Consider the following 16988-nt stretch of genomic DNA (forward strand, 5'->3'; position numbering starts at 1 on the left):
ATTTATAACAGACTATAGGCTTGTGGCTTTGGTTACATTGTTTGCAATGGCGGGAAGTCTAGGGATATTAGGATTTGGCTGTGGAATAGGCTTGGGGTTTTGGTTGGTATTGGATGGTAAAGCAGGTGGTTTTGCCCAATTCTTAAGGAAAGATGATGAAGAGAAACGACCTTGATTAAATCTTCTAAAATTTGAGTTGAATTGCTTAGACCCATGGTTACCATTGGCTTGGAATTGCTGTGGACGTCTGTCTCCACCTCGCAGCTTGTCTTCAGTGTCATGAGCTAATGAAATTGCATCTTCTAGAGTTGCAGGCTTGAACATATTAACTTCAGCATAGTAATGCCCAAGGAGTCCAGACATATACTTGCGCTTGTGTGTCGCTTCATGTACGTCTTCAAGTATGCGTAACTGGAGTAGTGCATTCCAAATTGGGGAGGAAGGAAATTCTGCATAAACTTCTTCTTGAAATTCTCCCAGGTAGTGGGACAATCTATACTCTTGCATACCACAGTCCACCAAAGAGATGCTCTATCCACTAAATGATTAGTGACACACTTGATTTTATCTTTTTCTGCATAGGTTTTCTCATGAAAGTAGTCGTCAAACTGACTAATGAATGCAAGAACAGTTTTGCCCTCTCAAGTGCCATTGAAAGTACGGAATTTGAAATTTCTTTTACTTATCTTTGATTCCTTGCAGATGGTTTGAGCTTCGAGAGTCGCGTCGATGGTACGTCGAATAAGATCTCCAGATTGAGGTTCCTCTTTGTCGGTAGTCGATCTTTGTAAATTTGCCAATTGAACTTACAATGCTTGCCTAGCTCGTCGTTCTTCATCCAACTGCATCATAATTAAATCCAGTTTTTGCTCCATTGTAGGTTCAGGTAGGTCGCCTTCAGCCATTAAATCATCCATATGTGGTTCCGTCATCCTGCAAAACTCAAAAGACCTCTCACTCTCAAAATCAAGTTAGCGGGATGAGCGTAGCTCAAGTTCTGGAATACAAGGCTTATATATTTTTGGGTGTGGCTTTCACAATCTTTGAAAAATCTACGTTTTATCCTTCTTCGTATGCTAAAAATGCTTCAGCAAACCTGCGTAGGCGTAGAGTACCTTCCAATAAACAACTTTGCAGTTTGGAGTTTCTGCGCAGGAACAGTCCTTCTATGAGTTTTGAACAGAAGTCAGTTTTGAGTCCAGTTGTCTTGTCTGACTTTCAGAGTTGCAGACTTATGTGACTTGCAGAGTTCCAGGACTTGCAAAACTTTGTTGCTTTATCTGACTTGCAGAACTTGACTGGAAAGAACTTGCAGAATTTGATTGCTCTGGTGTGACCTGTGGCTTAAATGACTTAGCTTAGTAGTGTAGCTTAAGGCTTAATAAGCCCAATTCGATTTTGAGGTATCACGGCATGCTGTCGATGCGTTCGATCTCGGCGAGTACATATTGACGCTGCCCGAGATGAGATTTAGAATATTAAGCTTATTAAAGCTTAATACTAAGCTTTGTAACTTAAAGATTGAAGCTTTAAAGCTTGGTAAAGAATATGGCTTACCTCTGTTCTTGACGACTTGAAGAAGAGAATGTAGAAGTGGTCCTCCGTCTCTGCAGGCCGGTCCTTCGCAGTCTGATTATGGAAATAGGGGTTCTTGATCGCCAGGAATCCACCCGTATCGATCGTTCGTGACGAGATTGATCGTAGAGCCCGATCATTCCAGGAGCTCCGCCAAGATGGGTAGCGATTGGAAGCTCTTGATCTCAGCTTCGCTCTGATACCACTGGTGCGCAGATCGGTTGCTATACGCTCGCGTAGTGAATGCCGAAAGGTCCCCAAGTACAATAGAACTCTACTTTTTGCACAAAATTCAATGTAAAAAGCATGAACGACATGAACAAGAGACCAATTGGGTGCAATCTCCCCCCATGCCTTGTGTGAGCGCTCCACAAAGCATGTATTTTATGTATTAATCATCTTCAAGCTCAAATAATAGCCCAAATTACAAAATAGCAAGCTTTTAGCTTTTGAGTTTGCTTTAGCATAAAATAGGAATAAAGCTAACGGGCGGTGCCCAAAGAGTCTGGCATACCCAATACAATGTCCAAGTACAAATAACATAATCGTGCGCCCATGCGCATACAAAATAATAATAAATATCCAACACCTCAATAAATAGGAGCAACAAAATATAGGCGCCATGCCAAAGGTATGCGCCCATCAAAATATAAATGATAAATTGAATACTCGCTATCCTCCAATGCTTTCCTCCGCCACTGCTACTATCTCTACACATCAACTGAAGCATTCACAATCGTTAGTAAAATAATACAATTAAACAGACAAAAGTGAATACCTAGCAGTCTTCAGCTACATAAATAAATCAACTGGTTAGAAATCAATCCTAACCTTAATTTATTACGAGTGCGCACTCTAAACTCATAAACGTTTATTAATTTAATATGCATTTTGCGGAATCACCCGCTATGGAATCACCCATGTACACACTAAATTAATGAAACGCCCGAAAAGTATAGGCGTCCCCATCAACTTCTCGCACAAAGAATCCACTTTGTGTATGAGCCCCGGTCATCAAAGTTTACGGAATAATCCACCGTAAAACCTCACGGAATCCACCGTGGCACGGAATCCACTGTGAAATATGCCTCCTGGCATCAATACATATGCCACTGTGTGTATAGGTCAATACATGACCAAACAAGCATCCGCAGACACTCTATCTGTAAGAGGCAATGTCATATAATGCATTCACTGTTTATGACCAACCAATACCCTGTGAATACATTTGTTTCCAGATTCAGACTTCAATTTTTAAGAGATTTCAATGCTCATATCAATGCTTATAGCATTCAATAGTCATATCCCATACCATACAACTCCCTGTAGGTAACAAAAGGCATGTACTTCTTCAAGGCCAATGAGTATATATTGATGATAGTTTATGACAGTTTTTAGCCTGTCATAAACTCACAGATCTCAAAGAATTCCAGCTCCAATGCATGACAGTCTATATGTCTTCCTGGCATATACCTGTGCTTCAATGATGCTTCTGAGCATGTTTGAATGCTCCTGTCTCATGTTAGAGATGCATACATGTTGTATGTTACTTGTATACAACAGTCCATTATTTATTCCGGATCTGTGAACAGTCCTTCAAGCTCATTAATGAGTCCATGATCAAGTACTGACATATCCAGAACTTCAATGACCTTCCAAAGAGCATAGATAAGCTGTGTGTCAGTCTATGGATGATGGAGATGATGATTTGCAGACCATGAAGGCATCAACACAAACATGCGCAGTCATGCTGTTTTCAGATCCTGGACCAGCAACCAATGTTGATGAAAATGATGATGATGAGCACTCAAATGTGCTCAAGGATGCTCCCAAAGACTCCCAAACAAGTCTTCACCACTGCCATGAAGCATAGAGTCTCACTTGAATAAATGCATACCTTGGAGAAACAATGGTAGCCTATTTGGTCTTGAGAAGTCTTGATCTTCAACTCCTGCAAGTCTTCTTGACTTCCTCTTGCTTTAGAGAGCCCGCCTAGCATGGCTGATACCATGTTGAGATTGAGAGAGGCAGAGAGAGAGTAAGGAGCAAGCATGCTCTCTTCTTCTTTATACATTCATTCTCACTTAACCACACACATAGAGTAAGTGTATACAATAGTACTAAGGTCCGTAGGACCATTCACACTGGGTCTAAGACCACCGACTTATTTAATGTCCCACACTTTGCTGATACAGCTGGACACAACTAATGTCGGTCATACATATTAACAGGAGAATAGTATGAGCTTGATATGCTAACAGGAAGTCCCAAAGGCTGGCAAAACTTGCTAGATGTTGCAATTTCCTACCTCGACCGAGTAACTGGTGCCTTGTTTCTCCTCACCATGTGGCGACTCAAAGTGTTCGAGCAAAATCCAGCTTCAATGTATGACTATGTTCCAAATCAGAGTCTTCTCTATCAGAGTGAGGCAAATCTTGTTGCACTCTATTCAACTTGGAGACAAAATCCACGAGTTCCTTTCTATTGGGTGAATCTATATAGGATCCCATCTGCATTGCTTGTGTCACCGTAGTTTTTTTTTTTTTTTTTTTTTTTTGCTTCTTCATTTGCCTGTTGTTTCCCAAAACTGATGTTTACCTGTGAATAGTTTACATCTAGGTGATCTTCCATAGAAACTAAAGGGATATCCTCCTTATAGTCTGACTTTCCCAAGTCAAAATTGAAGTGGTGAGCTCTTGATTGCATGCTAACAAGAAGTAGTGAGCTCTCCGACTTCTCACTACATGGAACACCAGATGCATCTGAAGCATAAAATTTTCTTTTCATACTCATGAGGCGCCATGAAGTTTCCTCCAATTCTTGAGCTATGGTTGTTTGTAGCCTTCTCCACTCCAAAAGAAGGAGAAGCATCTGCAGATAAATTTCAGTTATCATACTTGAACAAATTTCGGTCATGATTTTTTGTCATAATAGCTACTAGCTCAGTTTCAAAAACATCACACTGCTCCATGCCATGAAGTTTACTTTTTTTAATTTCTATAGTTACAGCTCTCTTGTTGCTAGTTGACATAGCTTTCCGTTTTGTAGTCTCATTTGACACTACAAGATCATGTTTTGTATGAGCCAAAGTTTGCTCCACACACTAGAGATTTGAAGCAAAGGATAGGTCGACCTTCCACTGTACTCCTTTGTTGCAGCAAAGCTCGATGGAGGCCAAGGCAAACAACAACGATGATCTTCTCCATTACTAACAAGCGATCACAAAAATAGAAGGTGAAAATTTTTCCATGTCTTAGCAATCAACACAACATCCATAAACCAGCAGAATAGCACTTGTCCATGCGAACCTTGCCATCAAATGAGATAAGGATGAAATTTGCATATGCAAATCTCGAGGTACCTGCTGCAAACCATTTCCATTTCTGAGATGCAAAAATTGAGTCACTTCTAGATTTAGAAGAAGCAATTGCGGTCTCATCATTGCGCCTTTCTCTAGAGGGCCTCCGAGCAAAGAAGCTTGCAAGTGAGGTATAAAATGGCTAGAGTCGTCTTCTTCATCATTATCCTCCAAGGTCCCCAAGACTAAGCTTGAAGCTTGGCTTTATAGCCATAGCTTGTGCTGCAGCACATGCTCCTATCCTCCCTATATCAGTTTTAGACATGTCAAGCTCCAAACGCCCTTCATGACCCTTAAAGAGGGCATCACACACAACTACTACCATTGCATCCTAGAGTTCATTATCAAACAAGTCGAGTTTTGCTAGTTGATTCTTTGATGCAATGTAGTCAGCCAACTTTCTTGCTAGCAGAACAGCTAAGTCATTGGGAAAACATGACTCTCCATGCCAAAATTACTTGTAGAATCAGTGAGGTTAGTCAACAAACTTGGGGCAACTTTGTCACTGGTAAAGAGCAGCTGATCCACAAGAGATATTGGATCAGAGTGAACTTCCTAACATGGAGATACATCTTTAAGTTTCTAAAGACCAATTTGATTGAGTTTTCTCCCAGCTCCTAAAGACCAAATTGGTTGAGTTATTTGAGAACTCAAATCAACATTTATAGGATCTTGAGATGTGGAAGCCATACTTCTGGGATACAGTTTTTCTTAGCTTCTAAACACCAAATTGGTTCAGCTATTTCATCTCTGAGTACAACAGAGCTAGGAAGAGTACTCAATGGTCCTGAAACTTCTACTTTAATAGTTCTTACAGCCATGGAGTGAGCCACATGATGCAGTCAATGCATCAATTTTGATACTAATCCATCATTGGGAAGAGCCTTTGATGCTTGGAAGGGATTATGGGGTACATTTATGGAAGATCTCCCTTCTATGCCCACCTATGCAAGCTATGAGCTATTGAGAACTCAATCCTTCCATTCCAATTGAAGAACTTTTCTTCTTCAAGCTCAAGGATTCCTCTTTTGGCTGAGCATTGCAACCATGGAGTTTATTGGAGTATAATGGAGCATCTTCGAGCACTCAATAAGGGTTGAATCATTGTTTGATTGCCATTTTCATCAAGTATCATAAAGCACTTGGTTCTTGAACTCTTATTCTGTCAAATTCATCCTCTTACTAAGCCATAACCAATTTCTTGAGAGAATGCAAGAGCTCAAGTAGGCATTAGGAGATTTGGTGCTTGTCTGATATCCAATTTGTAATAGTCGCTTTGCTTCACTCTCCTTTCATTAGAATGGGTAAATTCATGCTGAAGCTCATTGAGGATTATTGCTTCTGCTTACCTTAACCAATTGAGTTGTTGTTTCTTGACTAAGCCACATAAATCATTAAAAAATCCATTGTATAAGGGTAAGTTAACAGTGAGTCACTGCTTAGTAAGCCCCTACCCTTGATCCCAAAATTCCATTCCATGCTTTTCATGAAAAGGTTCAATTCCTACTTCCAAATGCATCTCATGCTGGGTGTTTAACTAATAAATGTATGCCATGTATATACCGGGTGAGGAAGAGCCCAATGCCAGGTGAGGTGGCAAGACAAAAGAGGGTTGACCCCCCTTGCCATCAAAGACCCTGAAAGGGTGCACAACTCAGTCCGGGGGGAACTTTGTCCACCTTCCGGTGATCCAAAGCCCAAAGTTTGCTTGCAAGATACAGGTACCCTCTTGAAGAACTAAGATATTGACTTGGCATTAATGTATGAGATGTATTTGCTGATGTATGGATACATTCTTGGCTGCAAATGTATGGAAAAATACTACTGAGGATGTATTTGCAGACATGAGAATACATATGCAGTCAATGGTAGTTAATACAATGCTTGGAATGTATGGGAGATGCCTATGCATGGGGAATTATGCTAAGAGATGCTTATGATATGCTCAGTTTTGGAATAAGGTTGCAAACAGTGAATTTGGATGATTGGGCAATGCATTATGCCAAGTGGGATGACCTTTCAGTCAGGCATTGACAAGTTGATCCCTTGCAACCCCTTTCTTGACCCCCACAAGGTGTTCTAAGCAATTTGCTTGTATTTAAAGAAGTATACCTACTCCCAAGAACTACCTTGTAGGTCTTATAGAGTGCTCAAAGGTCCTACTAAGGGCATTGATCAGTTTTGGAGCTCTATTTTGACCCTACAAGATACTTACAGGTCAAAACAGGCCTCCTACAAGTGTAGACAGGGTGCTAGACTGCACAGTATAGCAGTACTTTTTCTATTATAGAATTTTTTGTATAAAACCTAGGAGCGCATACTTATGCTCAGTTAGATAGGTCAATCAAAGCTTCCTAGCTCAAGTTATGGGTAAAACAGTGACATGTGGTCTAACACGACTGCACTTAACCATAGCGGGGAACAAGGAAGAAACCAAGGCCAATGAAGATGTTCAGCAACAAATCAAGGATGCACGAGAACCAAGGACTGAAAACAACCCTGAAATGGATTACGAGGAGTATCCTCATAAAATGGGAAGCCTCTGTGCTCTTAATGATACTCTATGCAAGCATGAGACAAGGCATAAGAAAAGACATGAGGTTATTTTGGAAAGACAGAAGGATGTACTTGTAGGCATAGCAACAAACATAGAAAATCATGCTGAGACTGGAGAGAGAGACAGAGGAGAGAGAAAACTATAGAAGAAAGAGAAGGGAAGCAGAGAGAGAGAAAGAGAGTAATGAGGAGAGAGAAATACTAGAAGAAGAGAGAAAAAGATAGAAAAGGAAGGAAGGAAGTCATGAAAGCTGGAGAGGGAGAGAAAAGATAAAGGAGACTTGTTATAATCTAATGATAAAAAAATGTCTAGTCCCTTACATCTTATATACTCGCGAATATAGCAGGTATTTTTCCTCCATTATTTATTCCTTTATTTCCCTCTATATTCCCCGTCTCTTACATTCCATCCCCACCCAAAGATTTTTTCCCTCAAAAACAAAATGGGCACTTATTACAAAACATGGCAGGGCAGTCCAGAGTACTATTCATGTTGCATGATTACAAGAGGTTATTCAATAAATCATGTGGGGGTTAGGTATTTATGTTGGGTCATGGATACAGCATGATGTATGGGCATGATTGGGGAATAAGAAAAATCAAATTTTGACCCGTATTCAATGAGGAATGGAGTGCTGCAGTAGTGGACAACCTGTTGTCTTCTATAGGACCATGCTGTAGTAAATCTGCAATAACTTTTGATAGGTAATTCCGATTGGGATGTTTGACACATAGAAACGGAGCTTACTTCAAGTACTTTTAGCTCATATGTGTCATTAAATTATGTTTATAATTGAGAATCAAATCTGGTTGAAAATAGAGAGTTTTTTGAACTACAGGCTACCCATTGACTACATTTTAGCCAAGTTAGCATCCATAAGATGAGGGAACTCTTCCATGATTGAAGCTCGTCGCCAAGAGGCCTCTTAAGGGGCAATCCTTGCCATTTGATCAAGTATCCCATGATTGATCTTGAGTGCAACTTCTTTTCCCTTTGACCTATGACTGTCTCTAGAATGTATTGGATGATACCCTCTTCATCCATAGAAGCGAGCTCTTCTAAGTAATTCACTGATGATCCAATGAAGGGTTTGAGTTCACTCACATGAAAAACATTGTGAATCTTGGTGGAAGGGGGTGATTCCAACCAACAAGCCAAGTCACCCATGATAAAAGTCAAAGAGAGAGGTTGGAGCTAACACACAGTGAGAAGCCTATTGCTCTCTCATGTATATTCCATTGTATTATATCTTTTACCCATAACTCAAATGACTATTTACAACCTAAGGTCTCAAGGACCATTCACACCAAACAACCAAGTCCTAAGCATTGACTTATTTAATGTCTACATCATGTAGTACAGCTGGACAACTCAAGTGTCGGGTATAGTCTTACCAAAGATAGAAAGATGAGCTTGAAGTCTAACACTCCCCCTCAAGCTCAAGACAACATCTGTACACCAAGCAGCTATTTAAAAACACTGAACTTATCTTTACCCAAAGACTTGGTAAAGATATCCACAACATGTTCATCAGTCTTCACATGCATGAGATCAACTCTTCCTACAATAACCATCTCTTTGATGAAGTGGTAGTGTATATCAATGTGTTTTGTCCTGGCATGGTATACTGGATTCATGGCCAGGAGTACACTACTAAGATTGTCACATAGCAGAGTCACTGGAGCATCTACCTATATATCCAAATCAACCATAAGCTTGAGTAACCATGCAATCTCACATGCTGCCAATGCAGCACCCCTCTACTCTGCCTCAGTACTTGATAAAGCAACCGTAGGCTGCTTCTTGCTGCTCCAGCTAATCATTCCACTTCCAAACCCAAAATCATAGCCACTCATAGATCTACGGTCATATGAGCATCCTACCCAATCTGCATCTGTGTATCCAACCAGTTTCAAGGGCTTATCTCTCACATAGAATAGCCCATAATCTACAGTGGACTTAACATATCTCATAATGTGTCTAACCGCATCCAAGTGCAGCTTCCGAGGCTTTTGCATAAACTGGCTTATGAGCCCTACAACATAGCTCAAATCAGGCCTAGTGATGGTCAAGTAAATCAGACTGCCAACCATCTTCCTGTACATAGTCACATCCTCAACTTCAGCCCCAGTGCTCATGTCTAACTTTACATTCTGATCAATAGGTGTATCTAGTGGTTTGGATTCAACCATGCCATATTTCTTCAACATTTCCATGGCATAGTGCTTCTACATCAACCATAAACCATTTTCAGTTGTAACCACCTCAAATGCTCAAGAAATACTTCAAATCACCTAAGTCTTTCATGTCAAATTCAGTTTTCAGCATCTTCATTACATGCTGTATACCCAAGTCATCATCACCAGTGATTATCAAATCATCAACATATATGACCAGTACTACCAAGCCATTGTCATTTTTTTCGTAAATAGGCTGTGATCAGCCCTACCAACAGCAAATCCCAAGCTCTGCATGTAGTTACTGATCCTTGCATGCCATGCTCTTTAAGTCTGCTTCAGCCCGTACAATGATTTTTTGAGCATGCATACATAGTGCTGAAAATTAGGGTGTACATACCCCTCCGGCTGATCCATATAGACATCCTCTGCCAAGTCACCATTGAGAAATGCATTCTTCACGTTCATCTGCTGCAATTTCCAGCCTCTAGTAGCAGCCAAAGAAATCACAATCCATATGGTTTCCATCTTGGCAATAGAGTTGAATGTTTCCTCATAATCAAGTCCATATTGTTGGGCATACCCCTTAGCAACCAGCTTGGCTTTGTACCTTTCCACACTGCATCCGACTTGCATTTGATTTTGTAGACCCATTTGCAGCCAATGGTCTTTTTCTCTTCAGGTAGTGGCACAAGATCCCATGTTTTATTTTCAACCAAGGCATTCATTTCTTCATCCATAGCTACACACCAGTTCTCATATTTTACTACTTCAGCATATGTACATGGTTCTTTGATCTCCATCACTTTTGTCTTGTAAGCATAATGCTTTGCAGAGTAGCCACTGTACATCAACTTGTCAATAGGATATCTGACCCTCTGCAAGCATCTACGCTGTGGTGCACTGCTCGATTACCCTCTCTCATGAGGCAGAATGTACCTGTTCTGCCTAGTACTAGGTATATACATAGTCGGAATACCAAGTTCACTGTCTAGACTATCAGTTGAGTCATAGCTTGAAGTCATCCTACAAGGTGTCATTGCACCAGATATATCATCAATAACTTTTCCTTTTCCTTTGATGTCCACTACATCATGTCTCCCCCTCACTGACATAGTGGTGTCAGTGGACGGTGAGCCTAGGACCTGTCATAGCAGCACTCTCTTGCAAATCAGCTGTAGATACATGAGTAGAAGGCGTATCCAATGGCACTGCAACCGGTGATACATACCAAGAGGCCATCTCATCGAAGATAACATCCCTACTCACCAAAATCTCCCTGGTAGAGGGATCATAACATTGTATGCCTTCTTCTCCTACGAATATCCAATGAAAACACACTTATGCGCTTTTGGATCCAGCTTCTTCCTTTTCTCATCTGGGATGTGCACATAAGCAAGACAGCCGAAGACTTTCATGTGACTATACCGCTATCTGATCTCAAGCAAGAGATATAACAATCAAATTCATTTTCAACCTACTTTTTAAACTGTTGAAAAACAACAAACACCTCATCCTTTTCTGTAGTGTACGTAGAATATACACCCAAGTATAGCAAACTGTAATCATCAGTAAATGTCACATAGTACTTCGAGCCTCCCATAGATGCATTATGGGTTGGCCCCCAGACATCAAAGTGCACTAACTACAATAGACGTGTACTCTACCTTACATGCCTGACAAATGGCAACCTCGACTGCTTACCAAACTAGCAAGCATCGCATACATGACCAATGTCTATGTATTGGAACTTGGGTAAACCTGTAACAAGCTGTTTTTTCTGCATAATTTGCATCCTTTGCAAATTCACATGTCCTACTCTCTTATGCCATGAGCAAACATAGCTGAATTCAACTCTAGCATAGTGGCATCAAGAGTAAACATTCTGTCATTCCTGTAACCACGAGCAATCAACTTGCATCCATTTCCAAACTCTTCAATAAAGCAACCATGCTTATTGAACCTAACCTGCAAGTTCTGCTCCGACCGATAGACCGTAAGTTCTTCGTTATCGATGGGACATGCAGTACATCATGCAAATTTTTCTCTCTGCCATCATGAACCATAAGAGGCACTTTGCCTTTATGCTCAATGCTATGCTACGTGTCATCACCTATGCATACATAGCCATGTCTTTCAGCTACCATGTCAGTAAACCAATCACCGTGAGGGGTCATGTGGTTCGATGCCCCTAAATCAATGTACCATACTGCATCATCAGTGGATTTTTCAGCAACCCTATCTTTCACATACTGTATAGCAAATAATCTATCTCCTAAAGTGTCATCTATCTGGCTAGACATAGCAAAATGTCCATGTTGTTTGCCCTTCTGATTGCCTTGCTTCTTCCAACAGTCCTTGGCAATATGACCATACTTCCCGCAGTAATGAAAATCCTTATCCTTATTTGGATTGTCAGATAGGCGCTACTATTGCCAGGAGCCTCTGCCCTTAGGGCTAGATCTCCCTCTGCCTCTAAAGTTTCCACCACCTCTTGCATTCGGTACCTGCTGGTTGTTATTGCCCTTGGATGCATTTTGATGGCCTCCTCTGCCAGAACCATAGCCTCTACCACGGCTGCCATGGCCACGTTGATTGGAATAAAAGACTGCATCCTTGCTTTTGGAACTGCTTGACCCTGTAACCAAGCCAAGTTTAACCTCCTCATGGATGAGCAATGCAACCAATTCATTGAAATCAAGCATTTCAGCCCGCACAAACACAAAATATTCGAAAGACTTGTACTCTAGACCCAATCCATTCAGAGTCACAACAGCCATATCTTTATCTTCAAACTGAGTACCAACAAATGCCGGTCTTGATCTCTATCACATAGCCCTGTATAGACCTGCTCTTTCTCTCCATACTGTTAAATTTTTGCTTTAACTGTATCTTCCTGGCACTTGTAGTGCTGCCATAGTACCTGATTAAAATGTCCCATGCATCCTTAGGAGAGCTGCAATTCATTATCTGCATTACCATGGCACCTAATATACATAGAGACAGCCAATGCAACACCATGCAAGCTCTTTCTGTCCAAGCTCGGTGTAGTCGTCTTTGATCAGCTGTAGGTCTCTCTGGGAGCTCAGCTTCGGCTTCTACTCTAGTCACTAACTCCCAATATCCTTTCCCAATTAAGAAGTTCTCCATGCGAAACTTCCATATGGCATAATTATGGCTTTCCAATTTCTCCCCCACAATCTGGATAATATTGTTTGTCCTGTCAGCATTTGCCATGTCGTATGTTCTGCCTGACTACCTACAAGCCAAAAATCTTCCTGACAATTTAGTTTTAGCCCCTACAACTGTTTATGACAGTTTTCAGCACTCTATGTGCTCAGACAGTCAGTATTTCAGCCTAAAAAACAGTGATATATACACCTCCTGGCACTTGGCAATCACCTAGGTATTGCAGCCTACACGTACGGACTGCATTCAATGCAAAACTAGATGTGTTTGGGCACCTTGCTTATGTATAGACAAACAGTCTCTAGGCTAAAATAACAGTAAACAATAGCTTCTCTTACACAGAGGGTACCCGCCCCAAGAACACTCACAGCAATTCAGAGATCTATTTCTGCATACGGGGTTCCATACATGTCAATCTGACACTAAGTACATCATGTACTACAAGTACAAGTGCAGAATATTCTACCTACAAATTCCAGTCAGCTAAGACCATCCAATCACAATGTATTTCAGTCCACAAAACTCCTCACAGTGTCACATGCATATGCCACCATACATGGGAGTCAATACATGAACCTAACAGTATCCAAGATTATCCTATGTTCCGAAATGTAGTGACATATAAAGCATTTACTGTTCATTGACATTCAAGACCATGTCAAACCATTTTCTTCAGCTCCAGACATTTGCATCAACTCCCTTCTCATTGCTCAATGCATTTGACAAACAAAACTCAAGTCATCAGGTTCTTGGAGCTAACTAGAGTCATCTAGTTCTCTTCAAGAGTCAAGAGATATGTGCAGCACACAAATTTGATAGTTTTTAGCCAAGTAAAATGCTTCAAATCTGAGTGCATTTGATCAGTAATCTTCAACTCCAAGACATTCAAACCAATACATATGACTTTCAGTGTATGGCCAAGCTTCACTTGTAGCCAAAGTACATGTCAAAGAGCTTCAGTGTGTCAAGCATGACTGAGTACATGCTATCCAGTCAATGTACAATAGTTTTGATCTCATTCTCACTCTGTAAAACTGTTCATACAGCCCAATGATGAGCTCAACATAAAGCATTTGCTGACTAGATGCCTTCAATACCTTCTAAAGGTGTGTGCACAAGCAATAGAGCACTCCAGCAAGCTCTTAATCTCTGATTTGTAGGTAGGAAGGAGGGCTACCTTAGCAGGCGCAAACACGTTGTCCAGGCTAGTAGCTTCTTCTTCTTGTTTTTGATGATGGCGATGGTCATGAGCAGCACTATAGTGCTCAAAGAGGCCTTGGAATGCCCCCCAACAAGCTTTGATAGTTCCAGAGACTCAAACTGAAGTGCATACCTTTCACATGAGTTCAATGGCAGCCTGCTTCTTCAAGGAACATATTTTTTCTTCAAGCTTCAGGATCTGCTCCACCAATGCCAACCTCCATAGAGCCCATTCATGGCTCTGATACCATGATAAAAGTCAGAGAGAGAGGTTGGAGCTAACACACAGTGAGAAGCCTATTGCTCTCTCACGTATATTCCATTGTATTATATCTTTTACCCATAACTCGAATGACTGTTTACAACCTAAGGTCTCAAGGACCATTCACACCAAACAACCAAGTCCTAAGCATCGACTTATTTAATGTCTGCATCATGTAGTACAGCTAGACCACTCAAGTGTCGGGTACAGTCTTCCAAAGATAGAAAGATGAGCTTGAAGTCTAACAACCCATGTGCTTGATAATCCGATAGGGCCCATAGAACATGTGAGCTAACTTGTTGTTGGAGCCATACTTAAAAGTGGCATACCCAAACTTAGGTACTTTCAGCAAAACCGAATCCCCTCTCAATGTCTCATCTTTTCTGATCATCATAAAGCTTCATTTGATCTTGATCTCTCTTTGAGTTCAGCTTACATTGTTGAAGTAGGGCATGCATCCTATCCAATTCTTCCTTTCTTTGAGGGTTGACCTTTTCATTGAAGATGACTGTGAGGAGAGGGACGTTATATCCATATAAAGCCTCAAAAGGTGAAACTCCAATGCTAGCATAAGTGGAGTTTTTATAGGAAAACTTAGAAAAATGTAACCATGCTGAACATCATGACAAAATTGTGTTAGTGCCAACCATTTGTTGACCCTCTTTGTTTGGCCATCAGTTTGGGGGTGATAAGCTATAGAGGGAGCCAACTTAGTGCCCATAGAATTGAATACTGCTTGCCAAAAATTGCTCATATATTTTGTATCCTAATCATGCACAATGACATGTGGTAAACCAAGCAGTTTGAACACATGTTCCATAAACTGGGTGGCTACTTGTGATGTAGTAAATTGGGCTTTAATGGGGATAAAATGAGCTGCCTTTGTGAGCCTATCCACCACCACATAGATGCTATTCCACCCTTTCTTGGTGAGGGGCAGACTTGTAATAAAGTCCATGGTTATATGAGTCCACTTGCCCTCGGGAATAGGCAATGGTTGTAGTAATTCATCTGGCTTTAATGTGTTGTCCTTGTTTTGCTGACAAGGCACACAGCTCAAGACAAATTCTTTAACATCTCTCCAAAGGCCCTTCCAAATGAAAACTCTTGGCAATTTGGTCATAGGTTTTGAATACTCCCAAATAACCAGCTGTAGGTACTGAATGCATTTCCTGCATGATCTTCTACTTGAATGGGGAAGTGTGAGGGATAGGAATCCTGCCATTAAGCCATAAAAGTCCATTTTTTTAATTGAAATGGAGAGTTTTTTGTACATTATCTTGGTGTAATTTTTTAAATATATTGCTGAAATTAGCATCCAATAGGTAAGCCTCCTAAAGCTCGTGTATCCAATCACTATGTAGTTCCATGATGGCAGGGACTTTAGATGCCCACATCCTAGACAAGGAATCAACCACTACATTGTCTTTCCCACAAGTATGGGTAATGTCAAAGTCATAATTTTGCAATGTGGCCACCCACCTACATTACTTAGGAGTAAGGTTGCACTGAGATAAGAAATATTTGAGGACCCTATGGTCACTCTTGACTCTAAACCTGATGCTATACAAGTAATGGTGCCATTTTTTAATGGCATGAAGAATAGCCAAACATTCATTACCATCTCATTTTCAACAAGTTTTCGGCTTTCAAAAGCTATTACCCCATGTGCTTGCAACAATGCTGCACCAATAACTCGTCCACTGGCATCACACTAAATGGTTAATTCCTTGGAGAAATTAGAGCAAATCAAGTAAGAAAACCTTTTAGCTTATTAAATATTCTATATGCAATGGCATCCCAGAAAAATGCTTCTTTCTTCTTCAGCCTATCAATGAGAGGAGCTGCAATAGTGTTGTAATGTCGAATAAATCTAGGGTAGAATGAAGAGAGACCCAAGAATCCTCTCAAAGAGGTAGTATTTCCAAGTGTAGGCCAATCTCTAACACATTGCACTTTCTTTGGATCAGCTCTAATGCTTGCCTCACTAACAATGTGGCCCAAATAATCTACATCAGTCTGCATGAAGGAACATTTTGACTCCTTAGCAAAGAGTCTATGCTATCTAAGTACATCAAATAGTTGCCTCATATCTCGCCTCATGTGTGATAGATGAGCTTCCAATGAGTAGCCATAGATGAGAATGTCATTAAAAAATACCAACACAAATCTAAATAAAAATGGTTGAAGTACTTTCTTCATTAGGCTCTAAAAAGTGGCAGGTGCATTTGTCAAACTGTTAACCCCAACACGAAGAAAGAAAAAGGAAGTGGAAAAGACGCAGGGCAAAGGCGGAAAAAAGGTAGCCCGACTGAAGAAAGAAAAGGAGAAAAGGCCAAAAGCGCAAGGGCAACCTTAAAAGTCCAAGGCAAAGGCAAAAGGGGAAAGACGCATTTTAAAATAAAAAGGCGCACCCTGAAATCTTGTAAAAGAGCGCCGGGCTCTCATCCGTGCAATTTGTAAATGTAGACGGGCGGTGGAAAGGAAGCTAGGAAGATAGAAGGACAATGGGAAAAAGGGCATGGGCTACGACCGGCCATGTAAAAAGGGGAAAAGGGAATGACCGCCCAAAAGGGATTTAGGGTTTTGTATATAAAGTTGAAAAGTGAATGAGAAGCTCATTCTTGTGTGTGGCCAAAAGTAGCTCTCCTCTTCTTCTTCTTCTTCTTG

This window comes from Lygodium microphyllum, chromosome 25 (genome assembly GCF_053477565.2).
Source record: "Lygodium microphyllum isolate KBCC chromosome 25, Lygodium_microphyllum_v1.1.10, whole genome shotgun sequence".
NCBI classification, from domain to species: domain Eukaryota; kingdom Viridiplantae; phylum Streptophyta; class Polypodiopsida; order Schizaeales; family Lygodiaceae; genus Lygodium; species Lygodium microphyllum.